Source organism: Haematobia irritans, chromosome 3 (genome assembly GCF_050003625.1).
Source record: "Haematobia irritans isolate KBUSLIRL chromosome 3, ASM5000362v1, whole genome shotgun sequence".
NCBI lineage: Eukaryota > Metazoa > Arthropoda > Insecta > Diptera > Muscidae > Haematobia > Haematobia irritans.
In genome coordinates, this window is record NC_134399.1 from 60635838 (window position 1) to 60650588 (window position 14751).

Consider the following 14751-nt stretch of genomic DNA (forward strand, 5'->3'; position numbering starts at 1 on the left):
TTCAGGTATCATCGCATCCAAGAAAGCAAAAATAACACAAATTATTGTTGGGTACACAAATATATGTTGACGATGTCCCTTTGTATGGAAATACATTGCATTGCAAAATATTTGCTATATGAGTGTATAATGGCTGGACACTTGATGTGTGACGTCTGTCTCGTACCTGTGGTAATATTCACGGGTCATAAATGTTCCTGTTGTGCATGCCAAGAACTTCGTGGCCAAAAATCAATTGTCCCTATCATGTACAAGCGATATGAATTGTGGCAATTGTAGGCATGCAGTTTGTTACCTGTGTGTTCGATGTGGACAGTTTGAATACAATTCCTGAGAAAGGCTGTTTGGCAAAGATAAGTATACATTTGTTTGTGAATTGTGATTACATTTTACTAATTCTCTTATTTCCTTTTTACAGGTATATTTCCCATACAATTTCTAATATTCTCTTATTTTTTCTTTCCTAGATTCCAATTCCAGTTCACAAAGAAAATTGTCATCGGTGACTGTCGGTAACATTCAAAAATATTATAATATTATAATATATGATTTCTATTGCAACAAAATGCAGCCAGAGAAAAAATTTTCAACCCTAAAAATAATGATCTGTTTTGTGGTGAATGTCTGATGTTTGTGCATTACAACCTTCATATCACATCATTACCTGTCGCAACTATGAGCAATGTGGTGTCATTGTCATGTCTAACGAGAACAAAGTGGAAAAGGACGCGTTTCCTGCCTGTTACACAGCGGTTGGAAATGTTTGGCAAAAAAATTGTATGTGGCAGCACACCTGAAAAATTTTCTAACGAGAACTGTTTACGATATTGGTCCTGTATATATGTTATGACAAATATGAAATGTAAAAAAGATAAGTATTCTTCTGAGATTGTTTCTTTCGGCAATATCCTAATTCATTTTTCTCTTTTTCTTTCCAGGTACATTTATATCATAAAAATCTAATATATTTCTTTTCTTTTTTATAGGGAAAAGGTGTGCAAGTGAATATATGACAAAATGGTTTTATTTAATTCATCATCAACACTGTCATCAAATGAAGGAGTTATAATTTATTAGGTGAGAGTATATTATTTGTAAAAATAAGGTATTGTAGGCATATACAAGTAGTGTATAGTAATGTTAGGACTTTTCATTGTTTAAGATGTTGTGCGTGTATAATTCCTATTAGTTTCCCATTTAGATTTTCGATTTCGTATTGGCAGTTTCCTATCGATTTTCTAATTCGACATTTGAGCCATGGTTTGCATAATTTCGCATTTATGCCTTTCGCGAAATTGCTCTGAACAAAATTCTTCCTAAAGACTTCTTGTCCAGGCTTAAATTGTACATATCTCGATCTCTTATTATAAGTCTTTTCATTTCGTTCATAAGCCTGGTGTAGTTTGGTTCTAATTTTCTCAGAAATCAATTGCATTTGGTCTGCCTTTGGCAAAATCTGTGTTTCACCATCTGAAAGTGCACCTAATTTTCTCAAAATTCCATATGCGTCAGCATGAGTTATCATATTATAACCTGTGAGTGCAAAATAAGGTGTCACACCTGTTGATGAATGAACTGTTGATCGTAGCGAACATTCTATGCGTGATAAATTTTCATCCCAACGATTTTGATCAGTATGTAGGTAGCTTCTTATGCAACTCAAAATACTTTGGTTCACCCTTTCACTGGCGTTTGACTGTGGTGAGTGAATGGGTGTTTTCATATGTCGAATACCAAAAACGTCTAACATATTTTGAAATGCCTCCGAAGTAAATTGTTTGCCGTTATCAGAGTGTATTATTTCGGGAACACCAAATTTATAAAAAATTTCTTCTATAAGAAATTTGTTCACATATTTTACTGTGGCCTTCGACATAGCCTTTAATAAGACAAACTTTGTCTTATGATCTAGGACGATAAAAATGAATATGTTTCCTGATCGTGAACGCGGATATGGGCCTAGAAAATCTATATAGAGTTTCTGAAACGGTCAGAATGTAATTGTCTCTTTACCCATAGGAGGTCTTAGGGTTTGTTTAGGGTGTTTTATCTCTTTGCATACATCACACTTTTTTATGAATTCCCTAATCTGTTTCACCATAGTTGGCCAATAGAAATATTGTCGAATATTGTGAAGAGTTTTCACAATGCCACCATGCGAAGTATTTACCTCATGCGACCTGCCCATCACTTCATGTGTTAACTTTTCAGGCAACCATATTTTCCAACAGTCCTCTTCATTATCGATTTCCTCTCGGTTAAATTTTACTCTCTTATAAACAATACCTTCTCTCACTTTCAAATCAGGTAGACGAGTCCTGTTTTGTTCAACAGTGTCGATTAACCTTAAATATGACTCATCCCGGAATTCACTAGAGTCGAAATCGATTATACCTGTTTGTTCATATTCGAGTCCCTCCATGTCTAGTCGTGACAACATGTCAGGTACAATATTTTTCGAACCTTTCCTGTGTTCGATTGTGAATTTGTATCCTTGTAACTTCAAACTCCAACGAGCCAGACGTCCATTCAGGTCACTCTGTCTCATGAGCCACTGTAAACTGGAGTGGTCCGTGATTACAGTGAACTCCATGAGTTCGACATATTGTCTAAACCGTTCTATCGCCAAGATTACAGCAAGACACTCTTTCTCAGTGGTAGAATAGTTTCGTTGGGCCGAATTCAATTTCTTAGAAAAATATTCAATGGGATGTTCGCCATCGTCACTATCTTTTTGAAAAAGAACAGCTCCAACGCCCACATTCGACACATCACATTGAATGTAAAAGGGCTTGCTGAAATCAGGGCTGATTAGAACTGGACTAGAAACCAATCGAAGTTTTAGTTGCTCAAATGCATCAAGAGCCTCGGGTGTTAAATTGAACTTAGGCGATTTCTTTAAGGTATCGGTTAGTGGAGCGGTAAGGGTAGAAAACTCGTGAATGAATCTACGATACCATCCTACTGTCCCTAAAAATTTCCTTACATCTTTCGCACATTTAGGTGGCTTTATATTGACGATTGCCTCAACCTTGCTAGAATCTGTTTTCAATTTGCCCCCTCCTACTATATAACCTAGGTAACGCAATTCTTTATGGCAAAATTTTGATTTTTCCATATTTATTGTGAGTCCTGCTGCCGATAATTTTTGTCCCACTGTCCTTAACATATCCATATGCGTTTCGAAATTGGAAGACACGACAAGTAGATCGTCAAGGTATACAAAAACTCGGTCTTTCAACTCTGAAGGAATCACTTTATCCATCAGGCGGCACATCCGTTGAGCAGCATTGCACAGTCCAAAAGGCATCACCTTAAATTGATAGTGTGGACGGCCTTGTACTGTGAATGCTGTCAACGGACGGCTCGATTCCTCCAGAGGAATCTGCCAAAAAGCATCCTTTAGATCTATTGACGATATAAAATGTGTATCTCCCAATCTCGATAACAATCCGTCAATGTTAGGTAGCGGATAAGCATCCTTGCGAGTAACCTTGTTTAGCTCTCGGGCATCCAGGCAAAGACGATTTTTGCCTGGTTTTACCACAAGAGTAACACGGTTATTCCACTCTGCCTTTTCTGCTACTTCAATGACGTTAAGTTCTAACATACGGTCAAGTTCAGTGTACATTAATTTTTGGACAGCAGGGCTCACTGGGAAGTATCTCATTTTCCTAGGCGTCGCATTACCTACGTCAATAGTGTGTTGCTCTAGATGTGTTCGACCTAAACCATATTCACTATAACAACGAAAAGTGCGTTTTACCTGTTCTAATAAAATATTTTGTTCATTTGTCAGTATATGTACTTTAGGGTCTTCAACATGTTTGAAATCAATTTCGTTAATCTCATTTTCAAAACAAATTTTCAAGCCCAACTTTTTCCAAAAATCATATCCTAATATGAGTTCTTGTTTTAAAGTTGGCACTAAATAAAAAAGCATCTCATGTGATTTATCTCCACATTCAACTTCCAATAGCACTTTGCCAATAATTGTTTGCCTTTTTCCATCAGCTGTCCTAAGGCTAGATTTAAAATCCATAACTGTTGCTTGTAATTTTTCTACATTTTCCAAACATGAACTACCTAGGCAGCTAATGGACGCGCCACTGTCCATCAAACCCGTAAATTCATGTCCATTTAATTTGACATTCATATACGGTCGAATATCATTGTCCATATTCAAACAGGCAGATTCAATTTCCCTACGTTCACGTCTCCTTCTCTCATATCCTTTTCGGGTCTTTAAAATCTTTTTGCTAATAGGAGGTAAAAAATCATGAAAAATCCTTGAACGTATCTGCTCATAATTCCTTAAGCGTTGTTCGTATGGAATTATAGTTTTAAGATTTCTCGTAGCTCGAGTGCAGGTAAATGTAGAGGATTTATTTTGAATATTTCCTGTAGAATTTATTTCATGATCATCATCTTGTATAGAAGCGAGTCTGGTTGAATAATTATAATTCTCTCTATCATTTACTGAGCTGTCGCCTTTTCTGAACATGTGTGCCCAGTTCTCATCATGTTCCTTTGCTGGTTTCCCGAGCAACGAGGACATTTCGGTGAGGTTACGCCGTCGAACCCACATTTGAAACAAAATATGGCTCTCTGTTCAACCGGACAATCTATAAATGTATGACCAGGTTGTTTACAATTCCAGCAACTCAGTTGCTTGGTAGTGTGTTTGATTTCCTCCATATCATATGTCTCCTCTTCAGGTAAGCCATCTGCAAACATTTCGTTCACCCTTCTGAAATGTTGATTCTGTCTTGATTGTCCAAAACATGACCGCTTTGCGATTGTCCTTTCGGCTCTCTTACATTCATATATCAATTCATCTATTGTTTGAATGTTTTTGGGGTAGATCAGTTGAATGAGACCATCTTTTAGATTGTCCTTTATAACACGAATCATTTCATCTTCGTGAATAGGAAAACGCATTTGGTTTCTAAGTCTCTTAATTTCGGAAATAAAAACATCTGCCGCCTCAGATGGCATTTGTCTTCTTTCCATAATCCTTCTCTGAATTTCGAAATCACTTTCGAAATTTCTGAATTTGCGTATGAAATTATATTTCAACTGACCCCATTCGCAATAAGGGTTTTGTTGCCTGAATTCCCATAGCCAATCATATGCGCGTCCGGATAGTAAATGGTGAAAACCCTTTACAAACACATCCCACGGGCAATTATAATCAACTCGCAATGATTCGGCTCGGAATACAAAATCCTCGACACTTACTGTTTTCGATGAGCCATCAAAACATAGTCCCCACTTTTGCAGTTGCATTGGTGTGACTGGTTTGTAGCCCATCGTGAAATTCTGTGTATGATTAAAATTATTAGGAATATTAAATCGTACATTAGGGTTCGAATTATACTGCTGATGAAAGTCATTGTTATCCATAAAATGGTTATGATGACCCTGTTGTGAATTTGGATTGAAAGATTGATGTATAAAACCATGCGTGTCATGGCGAGTAGATTCATGATCATTACCCCTACTACCTGACATTCGAATGTTTCCGTGTTCATCAATTGAACTTCTTATAGCCCTTGGGATCATTTCCTGCAAGGTTTGTTCAATCGAACGCATAATACTTGCTTGTGCAGCTCCCACAGAGGCTTCAACATAATTTCGAATACTTTGTGCATCATTAGCAGTTTCATGGCCAGGATTAACATTCTCTTCTAGAGTAGGCATGGTAGGTCGCCGATTCTGTTGCGACATTCTTGAAAATTCCCTACGGATTTCCTGAGCTGTGATGCTACTGTAATCGGGTGTCGTGATAGAAGTTAATGATCCTGGAGAAGATGAAATATTAGGGCCTAAATGTCTCTGTCCTGGCACTGACATCGATGGGTTAATATCGTTCCTATTCGTCTCAATAACAGTTCGATTCGGATCTGATATAGCGGAATTATTATTGCCAGCATTCAAATTAATACCCGTATTCTGATTGTTGGACGTAATACCATTTCTAGCTGCAATGCGGCTAGAAGATCGAGAACCTCTTCTACTTGGCATTATTCTACCGGTCAAAAACAAAATTATAAAAATCCCCTTTTTATGATAAACGCAAAACAAATACAGTATTATTATGATTCGTAAAAAGTAAAAGTGTTGGCCAATTTTCGCATGAAAATATTTTCTAGATTAGGTAATATGAGAAACAGCAATTGATTTTTTTTTGTAAATAATTTAAATTTGGAATTTGTATACACAATTTTATATATGTTAACATGTACTTAGTGTAAGTTAGTAATATGAGTAATGTTAGTATGAATGATGATTTTAACACATAGAACAAAACAAATAATTGTTAATTTTTTGTTAATTATGTTGATGTTAATTACATTAATTATTAATTATTTATGTTTTCTCTTTTTTTTTTTTTAGGTAAGGACAAAATTAATAGCTGGCTGAATTTTCGTAACGGTTCAAATGATAAGGCAATTAGGATTCAAAATTTATTCATGATATCTTTAATTATATAGTTTTAAATATAATTTTAAAAATATTAATTTAAGATATATTTCGATGTAGATATAATCTGGTATAAGATCTTTTTTTACAATAAAAAATCCAACAAAAATCTAGTCAGATTTAAACAAACGTGTTTTTAATTTATGTGGGTAGTATGGCAAGCAATCAAAAATCGATACACTGAAAAAAATGTGAAGGGAAATAAATCATTTCATTCTATATCAATACAAAAACAAATGTATATTTAGCTCTATAGCATTACAATACATGCTTTTTGTTTCGATTATTGAACGCTTCGATTTAGTTTGATCTCAAGATTCAAAATAATTCCAAAAGACAATACAACACAGGCATGGCAATATAATGCCGTCCGGGATACTGCTTAAGGTATTTATTTCTCATCGTAAGTTATGGGCTATTGAAATCTACAAACAAAACAAATGGATGTAATGGGAAAACAAAAAGTAGCCCCACGTTGGGCGCCAAAATGTGACAACCTGCTGCACAAGGATTTTGAATTTGGCGTAACGGCCAAATTCTGCTAAGCGAATCCGGTACGGTGGTCAAGCGAATCCGGTACGGTGGTCAAGGCTGCGGCTTAGCTCGCCGGATGGGGTGGTTCTTTCCGCTTTACCAGTTGCACATTTAAATTTATTTATTAGTACCGGTTGTTTCGTATGACCAGAGCTGGGAGTGACAAAAAGCTCTAAACAGTAATTATGTTTATACAGCTCTGGTATTTTTCTTGTATATTCTCAATGAGAGAAAATACTAATATGCATGTATTTGTGTTGCTCACTCTCCAGATGGTACAGAGATGGGACGTTTCATATTACAGATTTTGGGCTATAGTTGATTGTTTGAGACATTTTGTCTCAAAGGCATGCTTGTCTACCTTGTTTAAATTTGACTCTATCTACATCGTTTTGTGGGAGAGTGTAGATGTTGTTTCTCTCCATGGCCGCCCGCCCCATATGACATGTTTTGTCATCCATGGTATTTTTACTGCCATGTTTAAAAATACCCCAAAATTTGATATTGCCTTTACATTACATTCGACCGTTACTTTTTCAGCCTATTTGAACAAATCTAACACATATTAATTCTTTTTAAACAAGAAATCACATTATTTATTAATAGTTTAAGTTTCTTTCCATATATATATATAATTCTAATTGTTAATATTTTAACAATTTTAATTTAAAACAAAAATAAATGTCTAACAATAAAGTAGATATATTTTCGCAATGGTTATTTAGTGTTTATGCACGCTTTTTAGTTCAATTTCATAAATAAATCATCAAAAAAATTGTAAACAAATTTATCTAAATATTTTTTTTTAATTGTTATAAATTTTAACAATGGTTCAAAAAATATTAAAATTCATTGACAATATTAGTCAATAAGAATGAATATTTTTGTTAGTGATATGATTGTTGGTAATATATATTTTTTTTATTTAATTTTGGAAATTTTAATTTAAATCAAAATATATATGGATATGTGGAAATATAATTCATTTTAATTTTACAGTTTTCTTTCTAAATATATTGAATTTTATAGACAAATAAATTGTCAATAAATTGGAATATATTTAAGAATTTAAATAAATTATATATTTTTTTGATGATATGATATATGAAATAAGACAATATAAACTAAATTTTTAAATGTTATATTTTTCTAATATTTCTGTTATATTATTTTATATAACGTTTTATTATATTAGATTATATTTAAATTAGAGTTACATTTTTTTGTATATGATTATTTGTATTTAGTTTTTTTATGGCTCTTTTTTTTTATTTCATGGGAGCAAGATTTTCTAAAGAAACCACAAAAGTAATGAAGAAAAAAAAATATTAAATTAATTATGTTGAATTCTAAATATTGAAAATTATTGGCATACGCTGTCAATAAAAATGAATACTTTATACGCAAAAGGAAAGTAAACAATACAAATTAAACAAAAGCTTTAAAAAAATTTGTTTAAGGATTTTATCCTATATTTTTAAATATTACTTTTTGGTGATTTGTGCAGTGATATTTTTGAATATATATTTTAATGTTTAAGTTTTGTTCAAGGAACCAAAAATATTGAATTTTATTGACAAAAAAAATAATCAATAAGATTGAACATTTTTAGTATTTTTATAAAATAAGTATTGATAATATCTCTGATTATACATTTACATTTAACAATTATAATAATAGTATAGTACAATATATATACAATAACAATATTTTTACTTCGATTTTTTTTATGTTGGTGTTCTAATATCATTCATTATATAATTTTTCTTTTGTTCATAAGCGATTTAGTTTTTTTTTTTTTACAGTGTATGTAGAATATATGAGTCTTTTTTAGTTTTAATTTTAATTTTTCTTTTTGTTTTTTTTTTGCATGTATTTGAATATTTGTTTGTTACGTTACATATTATTTTTATTCTATCTTCGAATTTGTGCTCTTTTTCTGTTCATATAATGTTCTCTTCGTTTTTAGAGTGTAGTTAGTAATTATTTCTGTGATTTTGAGGTTAGCGTAATTATTATTTTTTTTTTAAGGGGTGAGGATACACGTTAGTTACACACACAAAGACGTTGTTTTAAATATCATTACTTTTTTTTTGTAAAAATTACTGGTTTACCTTGATATTTTCTCTTTGCTGTGTATTGGCAACCACAACTTTTATAGCAGTGTTGACCCTGTTCAACAACCAGTTTGCCAAACTCACCACGTGGATTGGGTTTCAGGGCATAAAAATATAGATTGCCCTCATGTGTTTGTGATGCATATGACCCAGATTTAGATGGCTCTCATGTATATTAGCCAAAAGTAGTCCAGAGGAATAGAGATGGCACTCTCGGCTCACGTGTATTCCTCTCCCTATCAAAAATTGGGTTTTGAACACTTTATTTAAATCCGCTGAATTAATATTTATACAATCAAGTGTCATTGAAATATACATCTCCATTTGTGATAAAATGTACAATATATTTATTTCCTTTATCTATTTAGCTTTTAACTATTTATTCATTTTAACTTTTACTTATTATTTTTTTATCAAATTATTTTCCCAAAACGATATGTAGATATATATTTCAATATTCCCTATATATATATATATATATATATATATATATATATATATATATATATATATATATATATATATATATATATATATATATATATATATATATATATATATATATATATATATATATATATATATATATATATATATATATATATATATATATATATATATATATATATATATATTGTGACGAATTTGATAATTATAGACATAAGTTTATTTAAATTAGTTTCCGTTAATTTAAAATTTCAAATTGTAACGATAAAATTTCGCTATCACTTCTTGGAATCATCTATTCATTTTCTAGTATTTTCCTGAATTTCTTTTATGTTCTTTTGTTTGCTTACCGAAATGTTAGTTCTTACTCTCTCATAGAATAACAACCCCTTTGCTTTGTTATTTTGCTTTCTCATTTCATCTCATTGTCTATTGTCATTGTTGTTGTAGTAATGCGAGCATATATCTATGTGAGTGTGTATGTGTTTGGCAGCCACCAGACGAATAACTTAATGGTCGTAGATCCTTCTAGCCTTGTCTAAGAATGTTATGGCGTTGCCAGAATATTGTAGTGCTACCAGAATGTTCTCGTATTGCCACACCGTCATATATAAAAGCGCTCACATGCTGCTAACGAGTCAGTCTTAATTAAAGCGTCAAACGAATAACTTCAGTGTGAACGAATTGTAAAGTGTGAAGTCATAGTAAATAAATTGTAGATTGTCGTTATTTAAAAGAACTGTGTTTTAATTGTCGGGTAATTAAAAACGCCTCAATATAAAAACGTAACAATTGGTGTCAGAAGTGGGATAACGAAAAAAAAATCTACAATGAAGTTTAATGAGCTTCGTGTGGAAGACTTAAAAAAGGAATTGAGCAAACTGGAGCTGCCGACAACAGGCAATAAGGCCCAGCTTCAAAAGCGTCTACTGGAAGAGTTTGAACGGCGTAATATGGACATTGCGACGCATGAGTTTGATTATAAGGAAGACATTGATGAATCAATACTCGTCAATACAAGCAGTGTAGAAACTCCATCTGTGGCTTCGAGTGTTGTGGATTACACATCAATGCTCAATGTTTTGAGCAAAATGATGGAAGAAAACTCTAGAAAAATCATGGATGAGAATTCTAGAAAAATGGAAGAAAATTCTAGAAAATTGCTGAAAGAAAATGCCCTACAAATGGAAACAAATTCTAGAAAATTGGAAGAAAAATTCGACGAAAATTCTAGAATTCTCAACGAAAAATTACAACAAATTTCTGAAGGCATGGAGAAACGTGTGGACCATATAGAAAATCAAATTGTGGAATTGGATAAGAAAGTTCTTTCCGTGGATGAGAAAATTATGGTTCATGATGAGAAGTTTCTGCACATCGAGAAAAAAATGTCAGAGCTGGAAATTAAAGGTGGTCCAATGCGCGTCATCGAGGGCTCAAAAATCAAAACTCCTGTTTTCGATGGCTCAACGTCATTTGATGTCTTCAAATTTCAATTCGAAATGGTTGCTTGTAGAAATTTGTGGAATGACGATGATAAAGCAATTGAACTTCTATTGGCATTAAAGGGCAATGCTGCTGATGTGATACAAAGCATTCCCGCTGCTTCTAGAAATAACTATAATGAAGTAATAGCGGCACTTCAACGCAAGTATGGTGGAGAGCACAAGCAGGACATCTTCAGAATGGAATTGAGAGGAAGAATCCAGAAATCGAATGAAACCCTACAAGATTTCGCAACAGAAGTTGAGCGGCTAGTGCTTTTGACATACCCAGGTGAGAGTCATCCTCTTGTGGACCGCATCAAGATTGAAACCTTCGTCAATGGAATTCGAGACCCAGATATAAAATGTGCAACATATGCGTCACAAAAGGCTACATTCGCTGAAACAGTAACATTCGCACTTGCACAGGAGACTGCAAGATTGCTAGCGCGGCCTCAAATTCACAAGGTACGTAAAGTAGAGACAGAGTGTGATGAATCAAAGTCCGTTATTGAGTCGATGAAAGAGGCCATGAAGCAGGCAATGCAAGAAATGAAGCAAGAGGCAAATAAATCCCGGATCAAATGCTATAACTGTGATAAGCCGGGACATCTAGCTCGAGAATGCAAAGCACGACGCAAACGGTCAAGGTCCACATCACCATCTCCATTAAACAATAGCCATAAGAAGATGACCCCACAGTCAAGTGAGTCACCTTTAAACTAAATCGAGCTAGTTCAGCGGGGCAAGAGCTGGCTCCCACAGACGATGGCCCCACCATCTCCATAGCAATAGTTCAACAGAAAAACAACAATTTAACTATTGCGGGTGTTATTAATGGCGACAAGCGTACTTTGACGTTGGATACTGGTGCATCAAAGTCTATCATTAGATCTGATTTAGTAAAAGGAAAAGTTACACCACTGATTGGAGTCAAGCTACGCACGGCTACAGGGGAACCCGCAACCGTATATGGAAAGGTCACCGTAAAATTAACTATTGCTAACAAATCCGTTACTTATGATTTCATATAGTAGACGAAGTTATAATTGGAGCGGATTTCATGATTGCTTTTGGTCTCAATCTGGATATGAAGCGTCGTGTAATGACATGGTGCGATACCGAAATAACGGTAAACGTGGGATACGACGAGAATACACCTGTCAGACGTTTGACAACGAGCCAGTCAGAGTCTATACCACCGAATGCCGAAGCAATTATATGGGTTTCTATGGATGGAGATTGTGAAGTCGGCCAATTGTGGGTTGTTGAACCAGCAGAAAACAAAAGCAACAACATCTTGATAGCAAATGCCCTGGTAACAACGAACGAAGAGAGACTAATACCAGTCCGTGTCTTGAACTTGTCTGACAATCATGAGCAAATTGTAAAATTTTCTGATATTGGAAAATGTACACCAGCCGAGGCAATAGTCAATTTGGAAGGCAACTCATCAAAGACACATGGAGCTGTGAGAAAACATCTAGAAGGGTATTTCGAGGCTTGGACACGTCATCTATCGCCGTCAGAGAGAAATAAAGCCAAGCAATTGTTGTGGAAAAACGCCTCTGCTTTTGCTTCTGAAAAGGGAAATCAAGGAAGAACATCTGTAGTGAAACATGAAATTAAAACCGCAGAAGAAAGGCCCATAAAACAGGCACCACGAAGTGTTCCCCTGGCAAAAAGAGACGAAGTTCAAAAGCTCATAAAGGAAATGGCGGAGAGTGGAGTGATCGAGCCATCATCAAGTCCTTGGTGTTCCCCAGTTGTGCTGGTCAAAAAGAAAGATGGAAGTACCCGATTCTGCGTGGACTACAGAAAACTAAATGATGTCACCAAAAAGGACAGTTATCCGCTTCCACGCATTGATGACACGTTGGACACACTAGCCGGAACAACATGGTTTTCTACGCTTGATTTGCAGAGTGGATATTGGCAAGTAGAGATCGCCGAGAAAGACAAGGAAAAGACGGCTTTTGGCGTTAATGGCGGTCTCTGGCAATTCAATGTAATGCCGTTCGGGCTCTGCAACGCTCCAGCTACCTTCGAAAGATTGATGGAGCGGGTACTGAAGGGGTTGCACTGGAAGTCGTGCTTGATATACTTGGACGACATCATAGTGATGGGCAAAACATTTGACGAGCACCTTAAGAACTTGAAAGACGTTATCCAGCAATTGTCAGCCGCTGGTCTACGCCTTAACGCAAAGAAATGCTCCCTTTTCCAGCGAGAAGTTAAATACCTGGGTCATCATGTGACTGCAGAGGGCATATCCACCGATGAAGACAAAATCCAAGCTGTCAGAGATTGGCCACGACCCGGAAATCTCCACGAATTAAGAAGTTCCTTGGGTTATGTACATATTACCGACGATTCGTCCCAAACTTCGCCAGCATCGCCGCTAGTCTCCATAAATTGACGCAAAAAGGTCAGAAGTTCCAGTGGAGCGACGAACAGGAGGATTCATTCCAACATTTAAAAGAACTTTTATGTTCAGCTCCTGTTCTAGCGTATCCTATTCCGGGCGAAAAATTTGTTTTGGATACAGATGCTAGCGCGCATGGTATTGGAGGTGTGCTATCCCAACAGATAGACGGCAAGGAGAAGGTCATCGGATATTTCAGCCGAACGTTGTCCAAGCCCGAAAAGAACTACTGTGTAACGCGACGAGAGCTGCTAGCCGTCATAGAGAGTGTAAAACATTATCATAAATATTTGTATGGACAACATTTCTTGCTAAGGACTGATCACTCAGCTCTACGATGGTTGCTTCAATTCAAGAATCCGGAAGCTCAACTGGCACGTTGGATCGAGAGGCTCCAGAGCTATGATTTCAGTATCGAGCATAGAAAAGGTGGAAAACACGGTAACGCTGACGCTTTGTCACGTCGACCTTGCAGTATAGAATGCAAGCACTGCTCGAAAGCTGAACATAAGGAGGAGATTGTTGATATTCGGCTGTTACACATCGAATCTGGAGTGGACTGGCCAACAGAACAGCGTAAAGATCCCATTTTGAACAAAATTATTTCGGCAAAGGAAGAGAACAAGAAGCCCAGTAAGAAAGACATCGCAGCCGAAAGTCCACTTATGAAATCATACTGGGCTCAATGGGATAGTTTAGTTCTAGCCAATGGATCCCTGCAACGTAAATGGGAAAGCGAAGATGGCAAGAGCAGCCGAAATTTGATCATCGTTCCAGATTCCAAAATAAGAGACGTTTTGGCGGAGTTCCATAATGGTCCCAGTGGAGGTCATCTGGGAATAACCAAAACCGCCGATAAAGTGAAGCAACGATTCTACTGGGTTGGATGCCAGAAATCAATTGCTGAATGGGTAGCCAATTGCGGGAAGTGCATGAAGGCGAAAGGTCCAACAAGGAAAAGTCGAGGTCCTATGCAAGAATATAGACCAGGAGCCCCGTTTGAAAGAATAGCAATGGACGTGGCAGGCCCTTTCCCAGTAAGTGATTCTGGAAACCGTTATGTCCTTGTGGTCATGGATTACTTCAGCAAATGGCCGGAGGTGTATGCAATTCCAAACCAAGAGGCAAAAACGATTGTGGATGTGGTCAACAAAAACTGGATATGTCGCTACGGTGTGCCGTCCGAGATTCACTCAGACCAGGGAAGAAATTTTGAATCGGCCATATTCAAAGAGATGTGTGAATCCCTTGGTATCAA